Below are 18870 nucleotides of genomic sequence, written 5' to 3'. Positions count from 1 at the left end.
AATTTGGGTCCGTGTCGCTGTGAGGCAGCAGTGCTAACCATTCTGTTTTCTGGAAAGTTTTATTCAATTTCAGTTTGGACCTCATGTGGTTTGCAACCGAGAGCGAAAGGGCAATGCCAAACAGCCACTTACAAAAGCTGCCTAGAAAACAGGCCGAGGACAAAGCATCAGCAAACAATGAGCCATTAACCTTTGGGCAGAGCACATATCAAAATGAATATTGTTGAAACCCACTCATGGGGTTACATTTTTGCTTCAAGTGCAGGAAACAAGAGATGGGATGGTTTATGGGTCCTGCATGCTCCCCCCTCCTCCCAGGGAAACAGTCACTGGCTGGCATTTTGACTGTGGCACCCCTTTAATTGGTATGGAGATAGATCCTTGTTCAATTAAGTGCGGCGGGCATGCTTTTGAAGCTTGTGATTTAATCAGAGGCCTTCCAGATTGCACCAAAAGGGATTAAATGGGAGAGTGCTTCTACTTAAAATTTCTTTCTCGGCCGCATTAAAACTTAATTGAAAAATACAAAAGGGATCCAGGACACCGCAGGGCAGGGGGGGGGGGGGGTGGCTGGAGAAGGAGGAGGAGGAGGAGGGAAAGCCTTCTACAGGACAGCCTTTGGCTGCATCCCCAATCAGGTAAGCAGGGAGAGGATGTTGCCTGCTTGGAGTGCTGGCACCCTAGCCTGCCGCTCACTGCCCACCTCAAACCAGTTAAAATCGCAAAACTGCAGGCCATTTGTAAAATTCCCGTTGGCTTCCCAAATGGATCTTTAACAAGGCTCTTTACAAGTCTAATTCGGTGCCCTCCTTGTGGGGACGGTAAGCCTTGCCAACCCTAAACCCGCATCAAGGAAAATGGCCACCGCTGGGAACAGGGGAAGGAAAATGACACATCAGCCATGGCCAATATTTCCGGTTCCAATCCACCTCTGCCCCCAGCCCAGGTGGTTCCTGCAAATCCTGCCCATAACTTACACTGGCCATGAACATGCCCTGTAATCAACCACAAACTGTTTCTTAATAAATTAACACCGTCATTCATACAGCTATCATGAAATCTCATTTGTATCGCTACCATCATCCTGTCATCAGACAAATTATACCAAAGCTAAATAAAATGTTCAACAAAAGGGCCTATATACATTTTACTGACTACAGATATCCAGGATAATCCAGTATTGAAGTTCAAATGACAGCTGTGAACTGTTTGAGTTTTGCTACACTGGTTTATGAGTGTAATGAGCAAATTGATTAGATTACTACTTTGCAAGCACTGCTAGGGATTCATTAATCTCTGTATATCAGTGTGTTGAGGGTTAAGGGAAGATTACAGGCTGCAGACCAGTGCATATTCAAAAATACCTGAAATATTGATTGTAATGATTAAACGTGGTTTGATAACTATTATTAACGATCAATGATAATATTATGAGCTGTGACCATACATTCTGTTTTCAAAAATTGACAGCCTAAAAGTCCTCTCTGCATTAAAAATACGCAGCAAACCTTTGTATGATTTATATAAAACAATGACATGGCGTTTGTCTCTTACACATGACATAATTGCCCTGACAGTGATGTACAGCTTACTTTTCATTGACACCCACAATAAGCTAAGGATAAAAGCTTTGGTTTTGACAAACATTTCTTTTTCATAAATACAGGGCCTTTTAAATGTGGTTGCCTCGGGTTGTTCCTTTTACTTATGAGGTCCGTTCTTTATGTCACAACAAGGTTTTCACTGTTCAGCTAAGTGAATAAACTGTCAAGAAGGAAGCAGCATCATTAATGGCCCAATTTTTCAAAAATGTAGTGGGTGCTAAGGGTCATTTACTTGTGTCATCATTTCACAAAAGTACAAAGTAGGAGAAATGAGGCTAGTACTTCATGTGGATTTGTGTATATATTTCTAATTTCTATCATAGATTTTAGGGAAGGGTATGGTGAAGAATATGGGGCTGGATTCTCCGATTCTGGGGCCATGTCCCCACGCCGGCGTCGGAACGGTGACGTTTTGCAGCAGAAAGACTGGCACAAAACGGCCACCGATTCCCCGTTTTGCTGGGAGCCAGCAGGACGGCAGCGTAGACCATCCGGCTCTAGCTGCCGATACGCCCCGGAGAATTGCCGGGTCCATGGCCGCGCATGCGCACGGCGGCGGCCGCTCGCGGACCCGGCCCACAAATTAGGTCCCCCCCCCTCCTTCGGCCGGCTCGCGTGCCCCGGACCACCCCTAACAGTGCCCCCAACCCTGAATAATGTCGCCCCCTGCCCGTCGATCAGCCCTCCCCCGACTGTGGCGGCGCTGGACTGAGTCCACAGTCGCCACACCGAGTTCCCGACGGTTGAGACCATAAGAGACTCATACCATCAGGAACTCGGCCGGTCGGGGGCGGAGCATTGCAATAGTGGTGCCGCCCCCGATTCTGTCGTCAACTTGGATTCTCCGGTCATTCGCCGAATGCGTTATCGGTGTCGGCGACCGGAGAATCCAGCCCATGTTTTTTCAATTGATGTGAGAACTGGTATGATTACAATTCTCTTGTTTTATTGTGAATTTGGGGCAAGATTTTCCAGCCCCAACACGAGTGGGCATCGTCGCGGGCGATTTGGGAAAATTTGGAGAGCCAATTTTCCATCTCGTCTGTGACGATGCCTGCCAGTGTCGGGACTGGAAAATGTTGCTCCTTATTCATTTAAAGCTAAAAAGAAAACACATTGGGCGGGATTCTCCACTCCCGCGCCGAAGTGGCCGCGCCGTCGTGAACGCCGTCGAGGTTCACGACGGCGCAAAACGGCCCCGATCCCGACTGATTCAGGCCCTGACAGTGGGCTAGGATCGGGGCCGCGTCATCTACACGCGCCAGGCCTTGTCGCCCGCGTAAAGGTGGCGGCGCATAGATGACGCGGCCGGCGCCGCATAACTGGCGTCATCCGCGCATGGGCGGGTTGGCCGGCGCCAACCCGCGCATGCGTGGTTGCCGTCCTCTCTAAGTCCGCCCTGCAAGAAGTTGGCGGACGGATCTTGCAGGGCCGCGGAAGGAAGGAGGTCCTCCTTCAGAGAGGACGGCCCGACGATCGGTGGGCACCGATCGCGGGCCACCCCACATTTGAGGTACCCCCCGGTGCAGGATCTCCCCTCGCCCCCCCGCAGGCCGCCCCCCCCCCCCCCAGCATTCGCGCGCTGTTCCTGACGGCAGCGACCAGGTGTGGACAGCGCCGGGGGGAACGCACCGGTTTGGCCTGGCCGCTCGGACCATCCGGGCCTGAGAATAGCGGGGGTGCTGGAGAATCACCATTTTGGGTGTCTCCGGCGATTCTCCGGCCTGCGGAACTCGACCGGGCCGTTCCCGCCGTTTGGGAAAATCGCGGGAGGGCGTTGGACCGGCGTCCCGGGAACTTTTGGCAGCTCAGGTGATTCTCCCAACCGGCGCGGGAGTGGAGAATCTCGCCCATTGTATGGGATTCTCTGACCCCTCCCACCACTGGGATCATCCGTTCCCGCCAAAAATCAATGGATTGTTGGCTGGATCTCCCGCGGTGGGTCCCTCCATGGCGGGACTGGAACATTCCAGCCATTAGTTTTCTCAGTGTCTGCCCGAATTGGATACGAGGAAGTTTAGATTTTAAATTATTATTTGAAATAATGGGCTGAATTTTAATGTGCAAGAATGCATAAGTTTTGGAATAGGGGGTAGCGGAGGGGTTAAAACTAGGGAAATTGACAGCATATTGGGAAGCTGGTTTCAAACCGTCAACTTATTCATTTAACTACAATGCATTCAGCTACATATGAGCAAACCCCTAGGAAGTGGTGGGTCAGAAATCAGTGCATTAAATCAATACGAACAAAGCTTTAGCACTGTAACTGGTGGGTCCATGGGTTTCCCAGACTTCTTGAAACTTGCCAAGCGAATATAATACAAGAATACAGAGGCAATTGAGGAGACTGAAGATGTGGAAATACGGCACTTAGTATGGAAACCTCACAACTCGCTACTTCCTTGCCTGCTTGTGTGAAAGGCTTTGTTCACAGTACCTTTGCTGAGATGTTACTTTGACAACTTTGGAGGTTTGAACATCTGACATCTGGGGCGGGATTCTCCGACTCCCCACCAGGTCGTAGAATCGCCAGGGTCAGCGTGAATCCCGCCTCCGCCGTCCTCCGAATTCTCCGGCCCCCCAAAAATCGCCCCGGCGTGAATCGCGCCGACCGCCTCGGAGAATGGCGGGGACCAGCGCGTCTCAATGGGCCCCGGGGCCACCCGAATTCTCCGGGCCGCGATGGGCCGAAGTCCCGCCCGCGTAAATCAAGGTAGGTCCCCACCGGCGGGACCCAGCTCCGTGGGCGGCCTCCGGGGTTCTTGGGGGGGCGCGGGGGGATCAGGCCCTGGGAAGTGTCCCGACGGTGGCCTGGCCCGCGATCGGGACCCACCGATCCGCGGGCGAGCCTGTGCCGTGGGGGCACTCTATTCCTCCACATCGGCCGGTGTGGTCCTCCGCCATGGCCGATGCAGAGATGAACCCTCCCGTGCATGCGCCGGGATGATGCCAGCACACGCTGGTGCTCCCGGGCATGTGCCAACTCATGCCGGCCGGCAGAGGCCCTTCGGCGCTGATTGGCGTGGCGCCAAGCCCCTTCCCCGCCGGCCGGCGGGATGCAAACCACTCCGGGGCGGGCCTAGACCCTGAAGGTGCGGAGGATTCCGCACCTTTGGGGCAGCCCGACGCTGGAGTGGTTCACGCCATTCCTCGCCACCGGGACCCTGCGCTTTGGAGCTCTGGGCCGGGATTCTCCCCTACCCGGCGGGACGGGGGGTCCCGGCGGGATGGAGTGGCGGGAACCACTCCGGCGTCGGGCCGCCCCAAAGGTGCGGATTTCTCTGCACCTTTAAGGGCCAAGCCCTCACTTTGAGGGGCTAGCCCCGCGCCGGAGTGGTTGGCGCGCTGCCAGCCGGCGGTTAAGGTCTTTGGCGCCATGCCAGCCGGGGCTGAAAGGACTTCGCCGGGCGGCGGAAGTCCGCACATGCGCGGGAGCGTCAGTTCTAAGAGGGGTGTGCCCCTTCCGCGTCAGCCATGGTGAAGACTGTGGCCGAGGTGGAGGGAAAAGAGTGTCCCCATGGCACAGGCCCACCCGCGGATCGGTGGGCCCCAATCGCGGGCCAGGCCACCGCGGGGGCACCCCCGGGGCCAGATCGCCCCGCGCCCCCCCCAGGACCCCGGAGCCCGCCTGCGCTGCCTAGTCCCGCTGGGAAGAGAGGTGGTTTGATCCTCACCGGCGGGACAGGCATTCCAGCAGCGGGACTTCGGCCCATTGCGGGCCGGAGAATCGCTGCGGGGGGGGTGGGGGGGGGGGGGGGGGGTGGGGGTGGTCGCCGACCGGTGCGCCACGATTCCCGCCCCCGCCGAATATCCGGTGCCGGAGAATTTGGCAACCAGCGGGAGCGGGATTCACGCCAGCCCCCGGCAATTCTCCGATCCGGCGGGGGGGTCGGAGAATCCCGCCCCCTGATCTACCCTAGAAACATGGGTGCTGCTTGTGCTGTTTTACTTTGGGCTTCGGATAAAGACCAAGGTGGCCATTAGCAGCAGCACCAGCAGCAGTAGGGGCAGCAGGACAAGCACCAGCAGGAGAACCAGCAGCAGGGGCAGAAACAGCTTGCTCCTCACAAGTCTGTAGCTCCACTGTAGATGGGGTCAGCAGAGAGGTACAACTGGCAGGAGGCAATACCTGCCACATAAGGAGCACAGGCACAGAGCTTTCTTGACATGTTGCAATGCTGATGTCTTGTGATGGATATCACGTTCACCGCAGAATTCGGATTAAAAATAAGGCCGTAATACAAACAGCATTCTAATTCAAGATGGAATAAAACCACTCAATTAAAGGCTCTTCTTTGATAGACCATAAATCCTTTGAGACGAACTCCCCTCCCTAGAAGTATTCAAAATATAAGAACAGGGAATTCTCCAGATAAATAGATACACAAATCTTTCTCAAACTATACCTTTGGACACTTACAATAAGGCCTTCACATAAGTGTCTGTTTTGATATCTGGAAGGATGCCACCCTGACAAGAGGCAGGCACCAACCAGTGCCTCCTTTGCCAATATATCTTAGAACCCTGGACAATTACACAGATACTACAACTATTAAAAGATCTATCAGGGATAGTACATCCAATTGGCCATTTGGCTATAGATAATTAACCAACGATAAATGCCAAGGTAACAAATGCCTTCCTGAAACGATAAGCAGGATTAATGTATAAAAAGAGAAGGCATTTTGGCAGAAGGATCTCTCTCTGTTTTGTAAGGGCCACGAAGAATCCAGCACGAGTTTTAAGGATACAAAGTAATAACATTTATTTACTATAACATATATACATAACAGTAGCAGTAACTTCCCTTCCTACATACTCCTTCCTGCTGGTTCCTGAACTGGCCAGCTTTATTTATACTAGGAGTTTACTAGTGGTTTCTCCGCCCCCCTCATTGGGGAAGCTCATACTCCCACAGGATTGTGGGATAGTCATTAGTCCCCAGCCAATGATAAGTAGGCAGGTTATAACATCCCTCCCCCCCAAAGTCCAAGGAATCCACCGAAGACCCTGGCGAAGGAGGGCGTCGGACTCGTTTGGCCGCAGGCCGGACACCATTTGCACGCGGCACTGGATCAGGCGGCGTGTAACGAGACGGAGACCGGTGCTTCCGTGATGAACGGCGCGGTTGTACATCCACGGCCCGTGCACCCGAGGATTCCCCCTCTGATGCATCCTGTGTCTCCATCTCAGAGTCAGAGTCTGCTGCCTCCGTCATGTCAGCGTCTCTATCTCCATTCGGTCCCGTAATGACCTGCGCAGGCTTCGAGTGAGGCACCAGTGGAAGATTGTGAGGACTACCTTCCCTTGTCTCTGGTCTCTGCGGCTGTTGAAATGAGGTCCGGGGGCGGGGAATCTTTTGAGGGGATGGTCTTCTGGACCGAACGTGGTCTACATGTTTTCGCTGGAGACGACCGTGGGCTTGCACTTGGTAAGATATAGGGCCCGTTTGGCGAAAGATTACACCAGGAACCCATTGGGCACCACCAGCAAAATTCCGAACGAACACTGGGTCACCGGGCGCAAACTGCCGAATCGGCCGATGCCGAGAAAATCCCTGTCCCTGCCGTTCTTGTGTGCGGCGTACTTTTGCGCCAATGTCCGGGAAAACCATACTAAGGCGGGTGCGAAGTCTCCGGCCCATTAGGAGTTCTGCGGGAGCTTCCCCAGTCACTGCATGGGGGGTGGTCCTGTATGTAAACAAAAAGCGAGCCAGTCTCGTGTCCATTGATCCGGAAGACTGCTTCTTTAGGCCTCTTTTGAATGTCTGCACTGCGCGCTCTGCCAACCCATTTGAAGCCGGGTGGTAAGGTGCAGTGCAGATATGGCGTATGCCGTTCATTTTCGTGAACCTCGCAAACTCCTCACTCGTGAATGGAGTGCCGTTATCCGTGACCAGCACCTTGGGGAGGCCATGCGTACTAAACGATAAACGCATCTTTTCAATTGTTGCGCAGGACGTTGTCCCCTGCATCTTATGCACCTCTAGCCATTTGGACTGGGCGTCAATTAGTAGAAGGAACATGGATCCTTGAAAAGGGCCTGCGGAATCTGCATGCAAGCATGCCCAAGGCCGCCCTGGCCATTCCCAGTGATGTAGGGGCGCGGCCGGTGGAAGCTTCTGATGCTCCTGGCAAATGGAGCAGTTTTGGGCCACCTTCTCAATGTCGGTGTCGAGGCCTGGCCACTAGACATAACTCCGGGCCAACATTTTCATTTTGGTCACGCCTGGATGCCCATTGTGCAAGTCTGATAGTATCAGCTCCTGGCCTTTTTCCGGGACAATCACTTGCGTCCCCCACAAGCGGATGCCGTCGTCCACGCTGAATTCTGACAGCTTGGAGGAAAATGCCCGCAACTCGCCTGGGGGCTGTCTATGCTGCCCACCATACAGGACTATGTGCCGAACCTTTGACAGGACTGGCTCCGTCTGGGTCCACTCACGGATCTGTGATGCCATGACAGGCAAGGTGTCCATAAAATCTAGGGTTGCAACCACCTCACCGGTTGTGGGGGTCGACATGGGGCCGGTTGATAAAGGCAATCGGCTCAGTGCGTCGGCATTTGCTATCTGCGTACCTGGTTTGTGCTCCAGAGAATACTCGTATGCAGCAAGCAACAAAGCCCAGCGCTGGATCCGTGCAGAAGCAATGGGCGGTATTGGCTTATCCTCTCTGAAAAGTCCCAACAGGGGCTTATGATCAGTCACGATAGTGAAATGGCGGCCGTACACGTACTGGTGGAAGCGTTTCACCGCAAAAACCACTTCCAGGCCCTCCTTCTCGATCTGCGCGTACTTTTTCTCCGCTGCAGTCAATGTGCGGGAGGCGAAAGCTATCGGTCGTTCGGCCCCGTTCTCCACCTTGTGGGACAGGACGGCCCCAATGCCATACGGGGATGCATCACATGTGACGAGCAAAGGCTTTCCAGGATCATAGTGGGTTAGTAACCCAGACAACGACAATTGTTGTTTTACCCGCCGGAAAGCGGTTTCTTGCGGCTGACCCCCAAACCCAGGTGTGATTTTTCTTTAGCAGAAGGTGCAAAGGGGCCAGCATAGTTGCCAGATTGGGGAGGAACTTCCCGTAATAGTTTACGAGACCGAGAAAAGAACGAAGATGCGAAGTGTCAGTCGGGGCGGGGGCATGTTGAATTGCACGCACCTTCTCTGCGACGGGGTGCCGACCTTCGCGGTCCACACGATAACCTAGGTAGACTACTTCCTTTGCCTGAAATACGCACTTTGTGCGACGTAAACGGACTCCAGCCTCCGAAAGGCGTCTAAGGACAGCCTCCAGATTTTCCAAATGTTCCTGACCCGACGTCCCTGTAATCAAAACGTCATCTAGGTAGACAGCCACACGTGGTAAACCTCTCAAAATGCCCTCCATAACATGTTGAAAAATTGCGCAGGCAGAGGATACTCCAAAGGGCAACCGTGTATATTCATACAGGCCCCGGTGTGTATTAATCATTACATATGGTCGGGAGGCAGGGTCCAGCTCCAACTGCAGGTAGGCGTGACTCATATCTAATTTTGTGAACGAGAGTCCACCTGCAAGTTTCGCGTAGATATCCTCTATGCGAGGCACTGGATATCGGTCAAGTCGGGAAACCGTATTCACTGTAAGTTTATAGTCGCATCACAAGCGAACTGTGGCATCTGGCTTCATTACAGGTACAATTGGTGCTGCCCAGTCAGCAAAACGGACGGGCCTGATAATACCCAAACTCTCCAAACGAGTGAGCTCCACTTCTACCTTCTCGAGCAATGAGTAAGGCACTGGGCGCGCCTGGAAATAGCGCGGCGTGGCTCCTGGTTCAACTTGGATACGGGCTACGGCCCCTTTTATTTTCCCCAAACCAGGCTGGAATACATCTGGGTATCGTCCTAGCACCTCAGTCAACCCTTCAGAAACTGTTTGGAGGATGTGCTGCCATTGCAACCGCAAATGGCGCAACCAGTCCCGACCCAACAGGCTGGGCCCATGGCCGCGCACCACGATAAGTGGGAAACGCCCCTCCTGGCGTCCATTGACAACAGGGGTCATTGTAGTTCCTGCAATGTCCAGTGGTTCCCCCGTGTAGGTGGCCAACCTGGCCTGTGAGTCGGTTAATGTAAGGGTCTGTATACCCTGCTTGATGCGATCGAATGTCCTCTGGGCGGTCACGGAGACCGCTGCGCCAGTATCCAACTCCATCTCAAGCGGGTGGCCATTAACCCGTACTGTCACCTTAATGGGGGCCACACGGGGAGCTGCCACACAATGCAGCTGCAGGCAGTCGTCCTCCGTCTCTACGTCCTCAGGAGTAGTCGCCGCAGGTTCATCCACATGGAAGGTACGGCCTCTGGGCTGGTCCCAGTTACGGCCCCTTGGCTGGTCCCAGTTTCGGTCGGAACGACGGCGCCTCTGGCGCCCCCAGGACCGCCGTCCGCGACGGGGTCGGCACCTACAAGTCTGACACGGACATGGCTCCTCATCCATTGGCTCTGGAGAAGGCTCCCTTCGGGGAGGAATGTCCGACGGCCACTGGTGTCGGTCCGGACGTTGCCTCGCCCAAGGTACCGCAGGAGTGCGGGGGGACGTTTTCGGACGGAAGGGGTTGCGCCCCAAGGCATGCACTTCCATTCCCTGTAGCTCCTGTACTCCTCGCTCTGCGCTCTCTTGGGACAATACTATTTGAATGGCGTGTTGAAAAGTCAATGTTGGCTCCGCTAACAACTTTCTCTGGGTGGCCACATTGTTAATACCGCAAACCAAACGGTCGCGTAACATTTCTGACAAGGTCTCACCATAGTCACAGTACTCCGCAATCCTGCGTCGCCTGGATAGAAAATCAGCAAGGGATTCTCCAGGGGTCCTCTCAGCGGTATTAAACCGGTAACGCTGGACTATCGCGGATGGGGTTGGGTTAAGATGTTGCCCCACTATATTCACAAGTTCATCAAACGTTTTGGTGTCCAGCGCAGCTGGGTACGTAAGGCTCCTAATCACCCCAAACGTATGCGGGCCGCAGGCGGTGAGCAATATGACCACCTGGCGCTCGTTTTCGGTGATATTGTTTGCCCGGAAATAGTAACGCATCCGTTGTGTGTACTGGTTCCAGCTTTCCAGCGCAGCATCAAAAGCATCCAAACGTCCGTACAGAGGCATGGTATAATAGAAAACAACTTCCAACCTGTATCCAACAAAAATCCAGGGAGGTGGCTTCAGCAGTGTAGACAGCTATTCACTTTAACTTCGTCGCCAGTTTTGTAAGGGCCACGAAGAATCCAGCACGAGTTTTAAGGATACAAAGTAATAACATTTATTTACTATAACATATATACATAACAGTAGCAGTAACTTCCCTTGCTACATACTCCTTCCTGCTGGTTCCTGAACTGGCCAGCTTTATTTATACTAGGAGTTTACTAGTGGTTTCTCCGCCCCCCTCATTGGGAAGCTCATACTCCCATAGGATTGTGGGATAGTCATTAGTCCCCAGCCAATGGTAAGTAGGCAGGTTATAACACTCTGATTCTGACCCCCCTATTAGGGCGAGAGTCAGTTCTGTTCTTAGGAAGCTTGTCTCGTCGGACAAAACCTGTTGTAAGTATGGTTTTGCAATAACTTCTTAGAAATGTACAAAGAAACTGATAGAGATGCTTTAAGGATTTTTCCATGTTTAGATATCGCATTCGATTGAGAGAAGTTAGTATGTTGGTAGATAACTAGAATGACTGTTTAGTCCACTTATACTTTAACTCTGCAATTCAGTATGTATCTATTGGTAGTATTTTCACAATAAAGATACTTTAATTAAAATCATACTGTGTGAAAATTAATCTCGAGGTGTGATGAACGGTTACTGCCTTATCATCATGTAAGGTGATGTCCCCTTTAAGACCGGGCTTGGAACCCTGGGGACTCCGCCTCTGGCTCCGCCCATCTGTGAGCCATATATAAAGGGCTGCCTCATGGGCTGCGCAGCAGTCAGCACATGTCTCAGCTCTAGCATAGTTCTTAGTCTAATAAAGCCTTCTTTACCATTTACACTCTAAGCGTCGTTATTGAGGGTACCTCAACTTATTAGACTGAACTAGATTCAGGATGGACGCAGGCCTAAAACCAGAGAAGCTCAATCTGGAAGCACAGACACCGGAGGCGAAGGAAATTTTTAAATACTGGCTGCAGTGCTTCGAGGTCTACCTGGACTCCGCAGAGATTCCCATCCTGGGGCCACGCAAGCTGCGTCTACTCCACACCCGGGTGAGTCACAGAATCTCCGCCACGCTCGAAAAGGTGACGACTTATGAAGAGTCGGTCGCGTTACTCTGCAAGTGGTTCATCAAACCCATCATCGAGGTACATGCCAGGCATCTGCTCACTACCTGCCGGCAGCGCTCGGGGCATTCGCTCGACGAATTCGTCGAGAAACTCACCGCGCTTGCCAGGGACTGTGACCATCAGGATGTGACAGGGGAAGTCCATATGAACCTGCAGATCAGAGACGCTTTCGTGTCCGGCATCCGCTCGACCTACATCCGGCAGCAGCTGCTCGAAAACGGGGCAAAAGACCTCCAGGACACGCTAGCGCTCGCCTCCTCGCTGGAGGTGGCCCGACATAACTTGGGTACTTACCACGCGGACTCTGCGAGCCCCCCCCCCGGACTTCCTCAGACTCAGCCGTATTACAGGCCTGTGCCACGCAGCGACCTGCTCACCATGGGGGCACACCGTGCTACTTCTGCGGGCAGGGCCAGCACCCACGCCCACGCTGCCCATCCCGCTCCGCGATCTGCAGCGACTGCGGGAAGAAAGGGCATTTTGCGAGGGTCTGCCTGGCCAGACCCAGGGGCCATAAAAACAAAGAAAATCAGGCTCTCAGGCCCGCAGGCCTCGCCATGCTGCTGCACACCGACCCGACACGCCCCCTTCTGACGCGTCATCAGCCTCGTGTGACTCATGGGAGCGGCCATCTTGTCGGTGGCCATCTTCTCGACCCGACACGTGCGACCGACGGCGGCGGCCATTTTACGAGTCCGACTCGGCTGAGGACTCCGACTACCCGCGAGTGGGTGCGATCACCCTCGACCAAACTCGGCCAAAACACCTGCAGACCTCTATGATGCAGGTCCAGGTCAACGGGCGTGACACTGCATGCCTCTTCGACTCCTGGAGCACGGAGAGCTTTATCCATCCTGAAACGGTAAGGCGCTGCTCCCTACGCACCCATCCCGCATCCCAAACCATAGCCCTCACATCTGGGTCCCACTCGGTACAAATCAAGGGGTACTGTATTGCGGATCTCTCGATCCAAGGCGCCAAGTACACCCGTTTCAAATTTTATATCCTCCCTCACCTCTGTGCCCCCCTGCTGCTCGGACTGGATTTCCAGTGCAGCCACCGAAGACTGACACTGAAGTTCGGCGGACCCTTGCCCCCCTCACGGTGTGCTGCCTTGCGACACTGAAAGTCGCACCCCCCTCGCTATTCGCGAACCTCACTCCCGACTGTAAGCCCGTCGCCACCAGGAGCCGGCGCTACAGTGCCCAAGATATGGCTTTTATCAAGTCAGAGGTCCAGCGCTTACTGGGAGAGGGGGTCATCGAGGCTAGCAACAGCCCTTGGAGAGCGCAAGTGGTGGTAGTCCGGTCCGGGGAGAAGAAACGGATGGGCGTGGATTATAACCAGACCATAAACCGATTCACACAGCTTGATGCGTACCCCCTTCCTCGCATCGCGGAAATGGTAAATCGGATCGCCCAATACCGAGTCTTTTCCACGGTCGACCTCAAATCCGCCTATCACCAGCTCCCCATCCGACCAAAAGACCGCCCCTATACTGCCTTCAAAGCAGCCGGCCGGCTCTTCCACTTCCTCAGGGTCCCCTTCGGTGTCACAAATGGGGTCTCCGTCTTTCAAAGGGCGATGGACCAAATGGTGGACCAGTACGGTTTGCGGGCTACATACCCGTACTTGGACAATGTCACCATCTGCGGCCATGACCAGCAGGACCATGACGCTAACCTCGAAAAGTTCCTCCAGACCGCCCGAGCCCTTAACCTGACCTATAACGAGGACAAATGCGTTTTCCACACCACCCACCCAGCCATCCTCGGCTATGTCATGGAAGACGGGGTCCTAGGTCCCGACCCCGACCGTATGCGCCCCCTTAAGGAACTCGATCTCCCCCGCAGCCTCAAGGCCCTCAAACGGTGCTTGGGGCTTTTCTCTTATTACGCCCAGTGGGTCCCCAAGTATGCGGACAAAGCCCGCCCACTCATAAAGACCACCATTTTTCCCCTCTCGGCTGAGGCTCAATTGACCTTCAACCGCATTAAGGCCGACATCATCAAGGCCGCTATGCACGCGGTGGACGAAACCATCCCTTTCCAGGTAGAGAGCGATGCATCAGACATCGCCCTGGCTGCTACCCTCAATCAGGAAGGCAGACCAGTAGCGTTCTTCTCCCGAACCCTCACCGCCTCCGAGGTTCGACACTCTGCAGTCGAAAAGGAGGCACAAGCCATTGTGGAGGCTGTGCGGCACTGGAGACACTACCTCGCCGGTAGGAGGTTCATCCTCGTCACCGACCAACGGTCGGTCGCCTATATGTTCAATAACACGCAACGGGGCAAAATAAAAAACGATAAAATTTTGAGGTGGAGGATCGAACTCTCCACCTACACGTACGATATCAAGTATCGTCCAGGGGAGCACAACGAGCCCCCAGATGCCCTGTCCCGCGGCACATGCGCCAACGCGCAGGAGGACCGCCTGCAAGCCACCCACAATGACCTCTGCCACCCCGGGTTACCCAGCTCGTCAATTTTATCAAGACCCGCAACCTACCTTACTCAACCAAGGAGGTCAAGGCCATGGTCAGGGCCTGCCAAGTCTGTGCGGAGTGCAAACCACACTTCTACCGGCCAGACAAGGTTCGGCTCGTGAAGGCCTCGGGTCCCTTTGAGCGACTGAGCATGGACTTCAAGGGGCCTCTCCCATCCACCAATCATTATGCCTATTTCCTCACCGTGATCGATGAGTTCTCCCCTTTCCCATTCGCCATTCCCTGCCCCGACATGACCTCAGCCACGGTGATTAAGGCACTGCACAGCATCTTCACCCTGTTCGGTTTCCCCGCTTATATCCACAGCGACCGGGGTACATCGTTCATGAGCGATGAACTGCGTCAGTATCTGCTCAGCAAAGGCATCGCTTCGAGCAGAACTACCAGTTATAACCCGTGGGGAAACGGGCAGGTGGAGAGGGAGAATGCAACAGTGTGGAAGGCTGTCCTTCTGGCCCTGCGGTCGAGAAGTCTCCCAACCACCCGCTGGCAGGAGGTCCTACCCGATGCCCTACACTCCATTAGGTCACTCCTCTGCACGGCCACGAATGAGACCCCTCACAACCGATTGTTTGTCTTCCCCAGGAAGTCTGCCTCCGGGGTCTCGCTTCCACCTTGGCTGATGGCTCCGGGACCTGTTCTTCTCCGGAGGCATGCGTGGAGCCATAAAACGGACCCCCTGGTCGAAAAGGTCCGACTGCTCCACGCCAACCCCAGTTACGCCTACGTCGAGTACCCTCACGGCAGGCAAGATACGATTTCCCTCCGGGATCTGGCACCCGCTGGATCCCCCACCACAGACGCCCCTTCCCGCGCCACTCCCCTGCAGGACCCGGCGCCCCTTACAACATACCCCCTTCCGGCGGCACCTACCGCGTCTCCCCTTACACACCCCGCCGGCGCTGGCACCGCTACCCCCGGCCCTGCCTAGTCCCCCGCCCCGACCCGGACCGAAGCTCCGACCGCTGTGCTCCCGGATGTGCCCTCAACCGGGACGTCCGTGCCCGCCGCACCACCGCCCGAATTGAGGGGGCCGATGAGGACGATCCGGCCACCGAGACGGATGGACCTATGATGGCACTTCCCCCCCGCCGGACTCTTTTTAAACAGGGGGTGAATGTGATGAACGGTTACTGCCTTATCATCATGTAAGGTGATGTCCCCTTTAAGACCGGGCTTGGAACCCTGGGGACTCCGCCTCTGGCTCTGCCCATCTGTGAGCCATATATAAAGGGCTGCCTCATGGGCTGTGCAGCAGTCAGCACATGTCTCAGCTCAAGCATAGTTCTTAGTCTAATAAAGCCTTCTTTACCGTTTACACTCTAAGCGTCGTTCTTGAGGGTACCTCACGAGCTTGATCGCCCAGACACTCATTTAGGAAGCCTAAGTCGGCGATAGGACCCACGACCTCAAGAGGTATCGATTTAGTTATGAGTGACGAATCTGAACTCTCCCTAAAAAAAGTAACTGAAATCCTGTTAGGACCCACGACCTCAAGAGGTATCGATTTAGTTATGAGTGATGAATCTGAACTCTCCCTATAGAAAGTAACTGAAATCCTGTTTAACTGTCTGAGGCCCGGAAAAGCATTCTCCCTTCGTGAGATCTATTCTGAGTCTTGGTAGGAAAACAGGTTTATCTCTTTTCATAGGTTAATCTAGGCATAGGTTAGTAATAGAATATTATCAGATCCGGAATAACCTAAATCCACGACAGTCTCAGAAGGTTCAGGGTCTTGATTCAGGTGGTGGCAAATATTTGCAGCTTGTCACAGTCATCACTGTCCACAAGCTCTTTGCCTCTGAATCCTTCCAGGGTTTTGCAAGAGATATTTGCTGAATCTGACAGTCAGCAGCCCCAAAATGCACAAAATTGGTAACTGTTGGCTTTTTTTCCAGGGCTGGCAATTATGTACACGTTTTCTGATATGGTGTCAATCAGAATGAATGGATGCTCTGGCTTCCTACAAGTTGTCTGGGGGGTAAAGGGAGGAGGTAATTTGTGAGAATTGTAAACACCTTGATTTAAGTCCCTTCTTACCATCATCCCTCCCATAGATCACCGTCCACAATGAGTTGAAGAAGACTTTTCTGCAGATCAGCAGTGCAATGAACAGTTAAGGTTAAGTTATCATTCACCTCATTCAAGGTGACGTCCATCTTAAAAAACCCGTTGTGGTGATGGTCTGCATGCACTGATTTGATTGTCACATTTGATGCTTCATGCAGGCAGCCACTTCTCCCATGGATAAAGACATCATCGCAAAAGCCTGCGACATCATGGCTCTCATACTTGAGAAGGACTGCTCCAATCACTTTGCAATCATATACAATGCAGCTGGAATTCATGGCAGTACAATGCACCTTCTTTGCTGCTATAGAAGTAACATGTTTGTTAAAGGAACCAAAGGAACTACATTGCCATCCAGCTGAGCAAAGTTCAGAGCAACCCGTGGTCTCTGACTTGTGCTCTCCATTGATCTGCCTGTCTCCACCTCATTTTCTTGCTAACTTGTGACATGTAGGTTATGAGGTGAAAACGCAAATGTCTTATCAATTACACTGATGTGTGAGTATCTGAGCTGGACACCTGCGGGTCGCTGAAGACCCTCTGGGAGATTAAAAACATAAATTAGAACTATCAAGATAAGAATGATTTGAGTGATCAATATGTGCGTTCACTGACTGTGACATCAAGTCAATATGAGCAAACATTTGATGCCATGTTATGTATGTCTGATATTTAAATCTGTCACCATGTAAACTGGGAAGTTCTCACCCCCCATCTCCAACAGCAAGGCATGCCAAGACTCCATGGAAGTCCAGCACCATCTCTGATCTCACCTTTCTTGGCTTTGACTGGGTCATTAAACCACTTTCAACACTGAAGCCACAAGCATATGGCACCAGGGGTTGGATTCTCCGCACCCCGACGCCGAAATCACGTCTGGCGCCGGGGCGGAGAATCCACTTCCGCGCATGGAATCGGGTCCGGTGCCGGTTCCCTGATTCTCTGGGCCCCGAAAAGTGCCGTACTCGCAGAGTACACCACGCCACGTATCCCCTACCTGCGGCCATTGCTGGAAGCCCTATCCACCATTCCCCGCCCCTGACCGGCCAAAGTCCCGACGGTGTGGACACTCATGGTCCTGCCGTTCGGGATACTCACGAGGCGGCTGTGGACTCAGTCTGCGGCCACCATGGTCTGGGACGGGCCGATCAGAGGGCAGGGGGATCTTATACGGGCCCGGGGTATTTTTGGACGGGTGGTCAGGGTTGGGCATATGGCCAATTGGGGGCACTATTTGGGAAGTCCAGCTCCGCGATCTGAGTCTGCCATGGAGCATGACGTGGCCGCTGGAGGCCGCTGCTGTGCACATGCGCGGCCTCTGACCCGGACGTACGGGGGCCCATATTTGCAGCTAAAGCTGCGAGCTTCCCTGCGGGTCCCTGCTGGCCCCCTGCAAGGCTATGAATAAGTGGCCTTTTCACGCCAATTCTGGCGTGAAAGGCCACAGTTTTTATGACGGCTTGGGACATAGTCCCAAAAACGGAGAATCAAGCCCCATGTTTCATTGCTGATCACATGGGAAATCTCAAACCACAATTCCTTTGTTTCAGTGGCAGGCTCCTTCCTCCCAGCCTCACACCCAGGGAGACAACAGGTTGCAGTCTTTGAACATATGCATTCCATTCTGCCAATTCACTCTGTTCTGCTCCCAACTCCAAAATCCATTGAACTTCATGTTTGGAATGTCCCTTTAAACACAGAGGTTGAAATTGATAAAAGCAGCTTATCCTCATACCTGTTTAAGATAAATGGTCGGAAAACCAAGAAATGCAATGGCTGGGCCAGTGAACCACTGACATACAATATTGGACCCACACTGCCACTACCCCCTTACCCTGGCTCCCAGCATTTTGGTAATTTCTTTTAAAATAAATTTAGAGTACCCAATTATTTTGTTTTTCCAATTAAGGGGCAATTTAGCATGGCCAATCCACCTAATCTGCATATCTTTAGTTTGTTTGAGTGAATGTGCAAACTCCACAAGGACAGTGACCCAGGGCCGGGATTCCAACCCGGGTCCACAGCGCCGCAGTCCCAGTGCTAATAACTGCGCCACATGCCGCCCGAGCATTTTGGTAATTTAACATTCAGTCCAATGAGTCGTAAACATGAAAATAAGGTATCACTTAATTAATGCCATTTCTTATTTAATTTTCTGTCATTTGAAAAACTCCAGCCTTGATATGATGTGTGCCAACCGTGGCAATTTTTTTGAACAAAAGATTTTCCTGGTGAAATATTTTAAAGGAACTTGAAATAAAACGGACAAATTGTTATTTGATTAATGGTATTCTGTCAATAAATTGATAAACGGAAAGCCTGTGTGAATTAAAATCTGCTCTGGGGGCTTTGATGTTTC

General features: G+C 53.2%; 1 protein-coding gene across 1 annotated transcript in view; it reads right to left on the bottom strand.

Moving 5' to 3' along the window:
* The window catches only part of cntnap2a (contactin associated protein 2a), a 2812093-nt gene that overhangs the window by 496769 nt on the left and 2296454 nt on the right, over positions 1–18870 (bottom strand). The gene's annotated exons all lie outside the window — the stretch shown is intronic.

This window comes from Scyliorhinus torazame, chromosome 6 (assembly GCF_047496885.1).
Source record: "Scyliorhinus torazame isolate Kashiwa2021f chromosome 6, sScyTor2.1, whole genome shotgun sequence".
Lineage (NCBI taxonomy): Eukaryota > Metazoa > Chordata > Chondrichthyes > Carcharhiniformes > Scyliorhinidae > Scyliorhinus > Scyliorhinus torazame.
The sequence above is the reverse complement of the archived record's forward strand: the minus strand, read 5'-3'. Positions and strand labels throughout refer to the sequence as shown.